The sequence below is a fragment of the Aethalodelphis obliquidens genome, unplaced genomic scaffold, assembly GCF_003676395.1.
Source record: "Aethalodelphis obliquidens isolate GAN/ISIS:26980383/991018 unplaced genomic scaffold, ASM367639v1 scaffold71, whole genome shotgun sequence".
NCBI classification, from domain to species: Eukaryota; Metazoa; Chordata; class Mammalia; order Artiodactyla; family Delphinidae; genus Aethalodelphis; species Aethalodelphis obliquidens.
Window position 1 is genome coordinate 357,595 of NW_020838015.1, and position 12,805 is coordinate 370,399.

The following is a 12,805-nucleotide window of genomic DNA, read 5'->3' on the forward strand; positions in this document are numbered from 1 at the left end:
TATTAGTGCTCTGCTAATAAAGTTGCATATGTTTTGAGTGATCTGCCCCTCTTTTTTTTTTTCTAGAAGCCTTGTTAATTAGTGTGTTATTTTGCAAAATGAGAGATTTTTCAGGGCAATGATTGTATACATGTAGAGGACATGTTATTTTTGTCCACATCTTTCCTAGCATCTTTTTCTTTAGAAACTGTACATTCCTCATCAGGTAAGGCTATCAATCTATCCATCACGTTCCTCTCCAAAACAGACTGACAGGAATGGGCACATGACCCAGGGTAGCCAATCAGAATACACTACCTACCTGGCCCATGGTGATTGGTTCAGGAATTGACACATGACCCAAGCAGAGCCAATCCCTGGAGCTTTGCTGGAGCTATTAGGAAGGAGAACTCTTTCCTCTCTGGAGCTGTCTTGGACATTATCTGCCTAAAGAAGATGCCATCACAAGAGAAAGGAGGTACAAATAAAGCATTCAAAGTAAATTATTCAACTTCTGTATATTTCTCCCATCATTATTTTCTTGGAAAACTCCTAGTCTTTCTTCAAGGCTCAGTTCAATTATCTTCTGGTGAAATGTTTCATGGCCACCGCACCTCCTCCACGGAGGGCTGTGAGCTCCCTTCTCATGCCCACACCACTTTGTACACATCCCTCTTATAGCATTGCTGCGGGAGTTTATTGTCTGCTCTCCCTTCCCCCACCCTTTGGTGTATAGTGTATGGCATTCTTGACATTAGTTACTTTGCCTTATTCATCTCTGTAAGCCCAGGACCTAACACAATGTCTAGTACATGGTAGGTGCATAGTAGCTGTGAGTTGAATTGAATGGATGACGTTATGATTCTAGTAATGCTTACGGTTGATCATCTTGCATGAAAAGAGACATTGTCTTAGATACACACACGCACACATTCTAGGGGAATATAGGATTTATGATAGGTAAGAATTTTGATCCAGGTACCTAATAGCTTAAAACAAAAAAGCAATTCATTGAGATGAACCTTGAAAATAAGATAGCAAGGGAGAATGCAGAGTAGGGGACACTTTGGAAGAAGAGAAAAAATAAAGTTGGAAAAGAAACAGCACCTTATAAACTTAGAGAATAGAGATAGAGAAGCTGAGGGATGATATTATTCAGGAAAGTAGGTATAGATAAGGAAGAAAAGTAAAAGGAAATAGTTGGGAAAAGATGAAAAGTATAGAGGTGTTGGTGGAAGGCAGGGGTGGGAAGGTCCTGAATGTTAGACCTTTGAGCTTTCAGTAAAAATTTGTTTTCCACTGAGTGTCAGGCTGTGTGCTGGGTTATTGGAACATTGAAATGAATGTCATAGTCTCTGCCCATTGTGGGGGAGATGTAGGTTTATAATGGTGGTTAAAAAAAAAAAGCAGTGGGATGATGAGAAGGGGTGTGTGTTGGGGGAGATTACCCACTTTTCTGAATGGGCAGCAACGTTCCATTCTTGACCAGAGTTGTAGGAAGTATGGCAGCTGAAATGATGTCCTTAAGTTGGGAAAATGTGCCACTCTCTCCCCATTCTTGTCTCTTTCTCTCTCAATTCTATAATCCCTCACACTCGCCAATACTAATGGCATTCTTATTCTACATGCTCTTCCTCTCAGTTTTGATATGATGGAGGCGGGACTGTGGTCTCATCGCCCCCCTCCACCCAGCAGAGCAAGACTACCTCTACCAGAAAAGTGCCAGGCCCCAAGGCAGAATTTCCAATCCATATTTGCTGGAAATATTACTTCTATAAGTCCTGGCACTATGGGGCACCTTGACTGTCCCAACAAAGCTTGGGTAGGGCCTAAGCTGCTCTTCCCACCCCAAGTCAGAATAGGAGGGTGCCCCCTTGCACCAGGGTCCCATCATCGCCCCTGCGCTCTTCCAGGACCCTGGAGGATCTGAGAGGGTAGAGGTTCATAGCCACGTCTGCAAGGCAGGGTACTCCAAGCATATGGGAGTCATCTGTGCATTGGCTGTGGTGGGCAGTAGGGGGTCCCCAGTCATAGACACCACCTGTGAGAGGGTCTGGGCATTGCCAAATCCAGCCGGCAGGTGGAAAGTGTGTGGGATGGGCGGCCCTGGGGGCAAGATAAGGGCCCGTGGAGAGGGGAGGCCTAAAGGAAAGGATACACCTGGGATCTTGAGGCGCCAGCTGTGCTCGTTTCTGGGCTGGGTGGGTTCTGGCGCCACCACAGTGGGGACACCGAGGGGGGCAGGGCAGGGTAGGGGGGCCGTGCCGGGCTGGTGGTGCGTCCCCGGAGCCGGCCGGCACCGCCTGGGGGAGGGCCTTGGCAATGCCGTGTCCAGATGGCACACGGGCGGTGTGTTGAGCTCAGATGGGCAGCCCAGGGGCAGCGGGTCCCGGGGTGGCGGCGGAGAGGGGAGACCCACGACGGAGGCGCTCGTCCTGCAGCGGTCGTCTCGAGGGGTGGGCTGTGCCTGGCGCGGCTCCCGCTGGGTGGGCTCTGGCGCTGCCGCCTAGGGGCGTCGGGCAGAGGGCGCTGTGCTTAAGGGCGGCTGGAGACGCCTCCCAGCGCTCCGACCAGGTACCTGCCGGGGGCGGGCGGCGCAAGGGGCGCGCGGCGCAAGAGGCGGGCGCCGAGCGCGTGAGTCACTCGGCTCACCCGGGTTCGGAGCGGGACTTCGCCTCCCGCCTGGGGTCTGCGTTCATCTCCAGCTTCAGCGACTCACTCCTGAATCCCGGCCCCCTACTGAGGCTGGACGAGCCGCCTTTCCGTCTAGGTGACGGTCAGGTAAGTTTCTCGTCTTTGGATGCTTGGGTGACTCGGGGGGAGGGGGGGGTCTCCCAGTCTGTGTCTAGGTCTGCCTTTGCTTCCACCCTCTGGTTCTCTCCGTTGGAGACTGAAAGTTCGATTTTTAAAACGCCAACAGAGAAGATCAAATCCATGCCCAGACCCCAAACAAGCCAAACTCTGGGGCCATATTCTTAATTTCCCGGGTATCTTCAAATGTCCGGATGCGGCGTTTATGGGGCTAGGAATGTTCTATTTGTTTCTTTTGTCTCCCTCCTCCCCCACTTTCTTCCTGGGTGATTCTCCGAGGTGGCGTTTGGGGGGCGGAGGTGGCAAGAAAGCTGGAAGGGTGAGCTGGAATCCCTTGCCAGGGCGGTTTCCTCATTCTCGGCGAGGTGGCAGATGTTTTACTGTAGCCTGAGTTGGGATCTTGGAACAAGCCTCCCCAGCCCAGGACGTGCCAGAGCAGTAAGGTAACCGCAGTTGCTGCATATCAATCTCGGCACCATTGACCGAATCACAGTGTTCCGGAGGCACAATTAACGTGAATGCCACGATCATGTTGAAACAATTCACTGAAGGACTCTCTTGAATATTTTATTTTGAATGTATTGTATTCCAGGAAAATTTTAGGAGGTTACCGCCGGTCTTATTTTCTGAGATGCTTCAAAACCTGTTATTTCCTTTGCAAGAAAATCAATGAGCACTCTTTCTTTATAAGGATTTATAAGAATGCAAAGCTACATGTTAGTTTTCCTTTTCCTCTGCCAGTGCGTGTGGCTGAGGGTGGCGGGGGCGTGGGAGGGGGAATGCTTCCATTAATTGCCTTTAGAAAAAAATCACAGCGGGGAGGGTGCTTTCCCCTTTCTCTACCATTAAGCGCAGGTGTTTCTGTGACTATTAAATAGGTACCAATTGTTGCTGTCGTTTATTGCTTAAAAGTAGCAGAGGAAAAACCTAGAACGCGTGCATTTGTGGCTCCTGTTGACGGCTGATTGCTTTATCATCTGTTTGGTTGGATGCAGTGTTAACAGGTGGTCTTAATTCACGGCACAATTCTTCTAGACGAGCAACCCTGCTGATATGGGAGGAAAGTAATATGCCCCCTCGCCCCCCCACCAGACCAAGTCTTTCTCTAGCTTTGGGGGAGAGAGAAAGACGGTGGGAGCAGCATTCCTGGCAGTTGATTGGGTGGCCCCTCCTAAATTGCTCTTTCCTGAATCATCATTTGGTTTATAATCTGTGATTATAGAAATGAACCTTCATCCCCCCTCCCCCCTTGGAAGAAAATCAATAAAACCTGAGACATTTAGCTCACAGGGGTAACTTTTTAGAGTTAAGTGGAAGCTGCCATGATCCTTTTTTCCCAAAGCTCTTCCCAGGGAGCCCCGCAAGCTGAGTTAGGTTTCCCACCTTTCAGATAATGTGACTCTTTTCCTCTGTACCTTGTGACGCGTGGTTTGCACACCAGTTTTGCTCAAGATAACAAAATTTCTTGGAAGGCAGGGTAATATCTGTGTATCCTTGGAGCCTATTAAATTGGTGTGTGTGGGGGGGTCTGAATGAATGAATGAATACATGAATCTGGAAGTTTAGATAGGGTTTACCGTTCCTTGACCACCACCTGGGCATGCTTTTTCTTCACTGCTAGAAGATAATCCTTCGAATTCAATGATTCTCAGAGTGTGGATCCTCAGACTGCACTGTGTTGTGAATAAATAAGAGTTTGACATATATGGAAAACATTTACGTATTAATTGTGACTTTTTTTTTTTTGCTGCAAGTAACAGAAAAGTCAACTGAAAGTGGCTTTAACAAATTAGAGAAGGGTGACAGCAGGTGATCACTGGAGTTGGCTCAGTGGTCCAACAGTGTCAGGGTTCTGGGTCAATGCCTTACCCTCATGGTTTCAAGATGTGGCTCTAACAGCTCCAGACATTTACATCCTTATCCCATGTTCAAAGGCAGAAAACGGAGTAGAAAGGGGTAGAATAATTTCCCTCATGCAGCTTGCTCTTATTAGAGAAGAAATAGCTTTCCCCAACAGAATTTCCCTTGTATTTCATTGGCCAAAGCTGGGCCACATAACAGTCCTTAGTGGCAAGGGAGGCCAGGAAAGTGAGTATCTGGCTTTTTCGCTTGTATAGTGGGAAGGAGGTTGGGGAGAGGGGCTTTATTGATGGCTTTTGAGAGTTAACGGCAACTCTGCCGGACTCTCATGAAAGAAAATGGTTCTGTTTTAATCAGTGATTATATTACCGATTGGTCCAACTAAAGCATTAAATATTAATCAACGTAGCAAAAGCACATTCAGAACAGGATTATTTTCCCCCTAGGGTATGGTATTTTAAGGGTGCTAAATGACTTTTGTAGATTGTGTTAACTTTTAGAGACTGCAGGGAGAAAAATATATTTCTATATATAGAAAAATATATATATATACAGCTTGTATGGTTTGCATTATAGTAAGTGTGGGTCAGATCCTCCAGCTCCTGAAACAGAGTAAACATTCAGCAAATAGTTGTGCTGTGAGTAGACTACTGAGTTTGGGAGCTTCACAACTTCTCAGGGACAAGCGGAAAGGGGTTTACCAATAATAATAAAAGAAAAATTAGTGGTTTCGCACCAATGCCCTGAAATTCTGGCTTACACAAACCCAGAGTCTTTAATTTGGATCTTAGGGGTTTGGAGAGCAACTTAAGAGGAGGGGCAAGACGAACATAAGAAGTAGTAGATACTGACAATTTAGGGCGACCGATTTTCTTTGGGAGCCTGCTCTATTCCTTACTGTGGAAGATGTACTGCAGAAAATGGTTAAGATGATTCTTAGCGCACACGAAGAAGTTTAAGTTGATGCAGAAAAAGAAGAGAGCATATATCACTGCCAGCTTGGATTCTTGACTCTTTCCCAGTAGGAGTCCTGATATATTTACAGAAGGACCAGGTTTGAGGACATACTGATTGATGGGAGCTCAGCTAAGCAAGTAGCAAGAGATTGAGATTTAACAATTGCAGAATCCTATGCCTTAGATTTCTCACCAGTCAAAGGAATGAAGTAGACTGTCGGTGGTTCTCAAACTGGTGCACTTTAAAAATCACCCGGGGAGCTTTTTAAAATCCAGATTTATGGGCTGACCCCTAGACTTTTCTTTTTTTAATTGAGTTTTAAATTTATTTATTTTTGGCTGCGTTAGGTCTTCGTCGCTGCATGTGGGCTTTCGGTTGCGAGAGTAAAACAGCAGACTGTCTGTAAATGTGAGACTAAATGGTTTAGGAACATCCAAAACTTATGCTAGTGACCTGGGTATAATTTCAAGAATATGACTGTATTTTACAAAGTAGAAACCTATCCCCAAAATAGCTATATATTTCTTTGGTGTGCTGGTCACTCTACCTATAGTATCTCATTTAACCATTGTAACCTCTAATATATCAGATATGTGTGTGTGTCAGTTATCTACTGCCATAATAATGCTGCATAACAAGCAACCACAGAATCTCAGTAGTGTATGACAGTAAGTGTGTATTATAAGCTCATGTGTCTAGGTCAGCTGGGGGTGAGCTAGACTGTCTTGCTGACCTTTGCTGGGATTGTTCACATGTCTTAGGGTTACCTGGGTATTGGCTGATGTAGGCTAACTCTGGTTTTTCAGTTATATATATATATATATATATATATGTACTTTTTTCTACATTCTCTTCCATTATAGGTTATTATAAAATATTGAGTGTAGTTCCCTGTGCTATACAGTAGGTCCTTGTTGGTTAGCTATTTTATATATAGTAGTGTATATATTTTAATCCCAAACTCCTAAGTTATCCCTCCCTACCCCTTCCCCTTTGGTAACCATAAATTTGTGTTCTGTGAGTCTATTTCTGTTTTGTAAATATGTTCAGTTGTATCATTTTTTATTAGATTCCACATATAAGTGATATCATATATATTTGTCTTTCTCCATCTGGCTTACTTCACTTAGTATGATATCTCTAAGTCCATCCATGTTGCTGCAGATGGCATTAGTTCATTCTTCTTTATGACTGAGTAATATTCCTAGACTAACCTTGAATGGAGCAACTGGTGTGCCTGTACTCAGTTTCACATGTTTCTCATCCTCCAGCAGGCTACCCTGAGTCGTGTCCTCAGGGCAGCAGCAGAAGTGCAAGGAAGAGCAAATGGAAATACACAGGGCTCTTGAGGCCTAGACTCATGACTGTCATATTATCACTTCCACCTTATCCTGTTAGTCAAAGCAAGCCCCATGGTTAGGCCCAGAGTCAGAGTGGGAGGGCCCTACAAAGTTATATGACAAAAGAGATGGATGTAGAGGGGGTAAAGAACAGGGGCTATTTTTTGCAGTCTATCACAGAGGAAAAAAAGTTCAGAGACATTAAATAACTTGTTCAGATCACATTACTTACAAGAGGGGAAGCCAAGACTCAAAAGCAACTTTGATGCCAACGTTTAACACTGTTTCCTTTATTTATTTAATAAATTTATTTATTTATTTACGTTTGGCTGCATTGCAGTCTTCGTTGCTGTGCACAGGCTTTCTCTGGTCTTGGCGAGTGGGGGCTACTCGTCTTTGCAGTACGCGGGCTTCTCATTGCGGAGCACGGGCTCAAGGCGCTCAGGCTTCAGTAGTTGTGGCTCGCGGGCTCTAGAGCGCAGGCTCAGTAGTTGTGGTGCATGGGCTAAGGTGCTCCGCAGCATGTGGGATCTTCCTGGACCAGGGCTCGTACCTGTGTCCCCTGCATTGGCAGGCGGACTCTTAACCACTGCGCCACCAGGGAAGTCCGTAACGCTGTTTCCTTTATAACACATTTCTCTCCTACTTTTTGTTGTACCCTATTTACAGAAAAACTGCTTCAAGAGAAGGTATATGTTCAGCCTAGAAGATAAAAAAATTCTTTGTACTTTGTTACAAGTGAGATTTTATGCACACATGTATATACACATAATATTTTTCTATTTGCTCAATTTATAGCATTTTATGTTTTTAATTTTTATAAATGTTCTCTATTATCTCTATATGGAGCAACTAAAATATTTCCATTTAAACAAAAAAATGGACTCAACTTGTAATCCCGTAGATCTTAAAGATAAAAGAAGGTTTCATCCTGCCCCCATTTGCTCTGGGGCTGTTATCAGAAGAATGGGTCTTGTTAAACCATTTCCTTTTCTTATGACTTTTTCAAAGTTATACCACGTGTGTAGGGCCTCTATTCAGAATGAATTTGCTGATGCCATAAGCGTTTTGAGTTTACCCTCAGGGTTTTCACACATTTTCCTGGTGAATTTTGCCAACAGTTGGTAAAACCTCCCAGCACTGTTACCTGTGGTATTTTTTTCAGCTTCATCATCTGACCCGCCAGGTTAGATGAGCTCAGTTGTGGAGATGGATGCAATAGACTGTCTGAGCCTAATGCCATTAAATAGTTGAATTGTATAACTAATTCTGTTTCTCCTGATTTCATGCTCGGCAATCAACCTTATGATTCTCCGTGTCCATTGCCTTCAGGGAGCGAACAGCCTGGTCAGGCTGTCTGGTCTGCGTGAAAGTTATATTTCTCATTGTAAATTACTAAGCTGCCCCTCTGCCTTTAAACACTTATGAGCGTTATAGAGGTGAGTCGGCATCCAGCACCTTCAAGCCTGATAAATGCGGAGACGCTGATAAGATCTGAGTTATCTCGCCTTCTCAGATCAGTTATCTGAGCTTGTACTGCTCAGTGCCAGGCCTGACGATGATGCCTTGCCAAAGTGAATTAATACCAGCTAGCATTTATTAGTCATTTTCTGCATACCAGCAACTGTGCAGTTTTATTTATATGATCTCATTTGGTCCTCATAACAACTTTGTGAGGTAATACTTTTATTTCCACTTTACAAATGGGAAGACTGAAGTATAGATTAAAAACTTGCCCCACATTAAAGGGGTACTTTGGCAGAGACCTCTGATCGCCTCTCAATATCCTTTCTCGCCTTCTCCCTTAGGGACAGAATGCAGTTTTATTCCTGGGGGCAGTCCATCCAGTGAGCATTCTCTGTGACCCAGCATCTCTTGCACCAGGGTGTGATCCTATGACTGAGTTGTGCCAGTGAGATAGAATTGTTACATTGTGTGGGGACTTCTAGGAAGCCTGCCTAAAGAGAGTTGGCTTGGCTGGGAGGACGGCCCTTTTCATACTTCCTGTTTCCTCCAGCTGCTAGCCTGGAATGCAGGCATGATGGCTAGAGCCAGCTTGGACCCTAGAGTGATGTCTTGGATGTATGTCAGCAGTGAAGTTGTCAGAATAGAAAAGTAGAAGGAATCTGGGCTCGTGATGGCATCATGCAGCTACTGTGCCAGCTCCATTCCAGAGATCTTTGCATGCTTCCTGAAAATATTAGTGTTCTCTTAGCAGAGAAGAAAGGTAGTGATGGCTATTGGGTAGGCAGTGGACAGCGTTTACGCACTATGTGCCAAATGCCTGATATTTGAACTGTGATAAACACACGTGTTTGCGTTCCATCTCTGCCACTCACTAGCTGTGTGTATTGGGCACATCTTGTGCCTCACTCTGCATCCTTTCAGCCTACCTTTTAGTCAAGCCATTGATCCAGTAACCAGTTTCATGTGGGTGTAACCAGACAGGACCTTGCCTGAGCCTCACAGTGAATATTTCACTTTCTACGCCAAGCCTTCTTTGACGTTTCAACACAGAGGCCTGCTGGAACCGCCTGGCACCCACATGGGTATTACGGAATGTGACGGTGTCAAAGGCCCATGAGTCATTCCTTGACTAATGTGGGCTGGGAGCCAGGGATAAACGCTCCTTTCTCCCATCCTTGGCTAGATAATTTGGAGCTGCATTTTAGTATTGTTGGCTTCTAAGAGGTTCTCAGAGGGTCTAAGCAAGATGAAGGCCCCAGTTGCCTACAGTTTGTGGCCAACTCAAAAATATGCCCCTGTATTGATTTTCTCTCTTTCTGGTTCCATTTCCCAAATTCCCTAATTCTATTTTCTGAAATCAATTCCCAAAATAAATTACTTGCCTGCAAACCCTTGTCTCAGGCTCTGCATTTCAGGGAGAACTCAGGTTAAGACATTGTATAACCTTGAATTAAGCTGTACTGATAAAACTTTGGCACTTGCTGACACTTTTATGCCCCTTACATGATGAAGCAGTGTACTATCTTTAGTGTGCAAAGACAACAGTACATTATGAAAACTGATAGTATCATGTACTGCTGTGTACACGGATCAATAGGAGTTGACGTACCTTGTTGATGGGAGTGCACATTTGGTAAAATCATTTTGGAAAATAAAACTTGGCACTGTCTTGTGAAGTCGAGCACACATATACTCTTTGACCCAGCAATTTTATTTCTAGGTATAACCCCTAGAGAAATTCTTCTGCATGTGAACCAGGAAATCTCCTGAGGCATGTCCTTAGCAACATGGCTTATAATACAGAAATACTGGAATACCTTAATTGTTCATTGATGGGAAAATAGATAAATTAAAAAGTTTGATATTTCACAATAGAGTAAAAATGAACTAACCACTGTTATATGCAAGAACATAGCTGACTCTTAGAAACAAAATAATGAAAAACTAAGTTACCAAAAACTTCATGCAGTTGGGCATAATTTTTGTAAAGCTCGAAAACAAACAATAATAAACAATACCTTGGGAGGAATCATACATACATGATAAACTATAAAGCAAAGTAAATCCCAAATTCAGGCTAGTGCTTTCCTCTGATGGGGAGACAGGGATGGGAGAGGTAGGAACATACAGTAGATGCACTGGCATTCATGATGTTCTAGGTCTTGCATTGGGTGATGGGTTCATTAAGGTCATTTATCATTATTCCTTATACTTTATTTATAAGTGATATAGATTATTTTGTATATATCAGATAATAATTTTTAAAAAATACAACTACCACCTACAAAGATGCTGTGCTAACAGAGCATGGCCTTGGTGAAAGCCTGCTCTAGCCCTCAGCTCACTCTGAGCTGATGGCTCTCAAAGTCAGTGTTCTTCATCATGTGATGTGTTTCTTCCCTTTGTGTTTCCAAGTGTATTATGATCAGTTAGAATGGCAGGGCACAAGATTCAGTTTTCTTATGGCCCTTAAGGGTTACGTCCTTTAGTATCTTTAGAAAAGAACAGTTTGTTGTGTCCTCTGCTCCATCATCCACTTGCCTGTGGTTTCTGTATGTCCTGAGGCTCCTCCCTGCTCTCTGCTGTACACCATCCAACTGTCGTTTTACTGCTGCTCTCAGCACTGCACTCATGGGCTGCAGTCCCACTTGTTTCTATGGAGAGAGAGAGAGAGAGAGAGAGAGAGAGAGTGAGAGAGAGAGAGAGAGTGTGTGTGTGTGTGTGTGTGTGTGTGTGTGTGTGTGTATGTATGTATTGGGAGGCAGTGTCATGGTAAGGAGTGATGGGGCTATTAACGTGACATTTCTCTCTAGTTTCAAACCTGCTTTCTTTGACAGCACTACATACAAAGCTGTAAGGTTGTACCAGATTTTAAACTCTAGGCCAGGGTTTATAACCTTTACAGCATTTTTGTGCCATGGACCCTTTGATGAAGGCGATGGACTCTTTACCAGAATAGTGGTTTAAATACATAAAATCAAGCGGATTGGATTACAAAGACAACAAATTATATTGAAATACAATTATCAGAATATTAAAAAAAATTGTGATGTACTTCTTTATTAACTTACTACACAACAGGATCTAGCGGTGGGCCTAATGACCACCCAAATGTTAAAGTGGTAATGAACATAAAGGATGTTTCACTATATATGCAATAACTAATGCGACATGCAAAATATCTGTGCTCTCTATTGGTGACAAAGTCACAGATGCTCATACTATTGTGGTCTGTTGCCTGTATCCATATTTGAAGGAAATACTAAATTTCAGGTAGAGATTAGTGAATATTAAGGATGTAATTTTTTTCCATCCAAATTCATGGACCCTCTAAAGTCTATCCATACACCCTTGGGGGACCGTGGATCCCAGGTTGAGAAACTTGCTGTAAGCGAAACAAAGGAAATTACAACCGATGAAGGAAATGATTTAAAGGGAATACCCAATATTATCTAAATGGTAGTCCACAAGGAAAGCACTTAACTCCAACCCTTCTTGGGGGGCAGGAGAGGCACAATGCATAGCAATTGCCTTTGGGATCTCACAGACCTTCTCTTTGAGAGGAACTTCCTCTTCATTGTCCCTGCAGACAGGCCTCCATACTTCCCTTAGAAAGTCCTGCTTCTTCTCAGAGGAGTTGGCCTTACCTTTTTTTTTTTTTTTTTTTTTTTGCGGTATGCGGGCCTCTCACTGTCGCGGCCTCTCCCATCGCGGACCACAGGCTCCAGACGCGCAGGCTCAGCGGCCATGGCTCACGGGCCCAGTTGCTCCGCGGCATGTGGGATCTTCCCGGACTGGGGCACGAACCCGTGTCCCCTGCATCGGCAGGTGGACTCTCAACCACTGCGCCACCAGGGAAGCCCGGCCTTACCTTTTGATTCATCCGTCTCCCTTCTCCACTCTATTTTCCCCACTCAGGGTTGTCCACCTTCAAATAACTCTCTGGTGATGGCCCGACAGCAATGTACGCTGGGCTTTGGCTCCCTGAGTCTCTTCTCCTTCAAGCCCTCTCCACCGTGGTGAGCTGTAGTGAGCAGAGTACGTGTGGGTGCCCCTCCTAACTCCCCAGTAAAAACACTTATTCTCAGAGGTAGCTGAGTCTTTTTAAAAAAAACAATTTTTATTGAAATACAGTTGATTTACAGTGTTGTGTTAGTTTCAGGTCTACAGTAAAGTGATTCAGTTATACACACACACACATACACACACACACATATATACACACACGTAAATATGTATATTCTTTTTTAACATTCTCTTCGATTATAGATTATTACAAGATATTGAGTAGAGTTCCCTGTGCTGTATAGTAGGTCTTTGTTGGTTACCTATTTTATATATAGTAGTGTGTATATATTAATCTCAACCTCCTAATTTATCCGTCTCCCCCG

General features: G+C 44.1%; 1 protein-coding gene across 5 annotated transcripts in view; it reads left to right on the forward strand.

Annotated features, from left to right (window-relative positions):
- Positions 1-2,620: 2,620 nt before the first annotated feature.
- The window catches only part of SYTL5 (synaptotagmin like 5), a 235,472-nt gene continuing 225,287 nt past the window's right edge, over positions 2,621-12,805 (forward strand). For all 5 annotated transcript variants that reach the window (XM_027091242.1, XM_027091241.1, XM_027091239.1 and 2 more), the window contains exon 1: positions 2,621-2,760. The gene's annotated coding sequence lies outside the window, so the exon portion shown is untranslated. The remainder of the gene's footprint in view (positions 2,761-12,805) is intronic.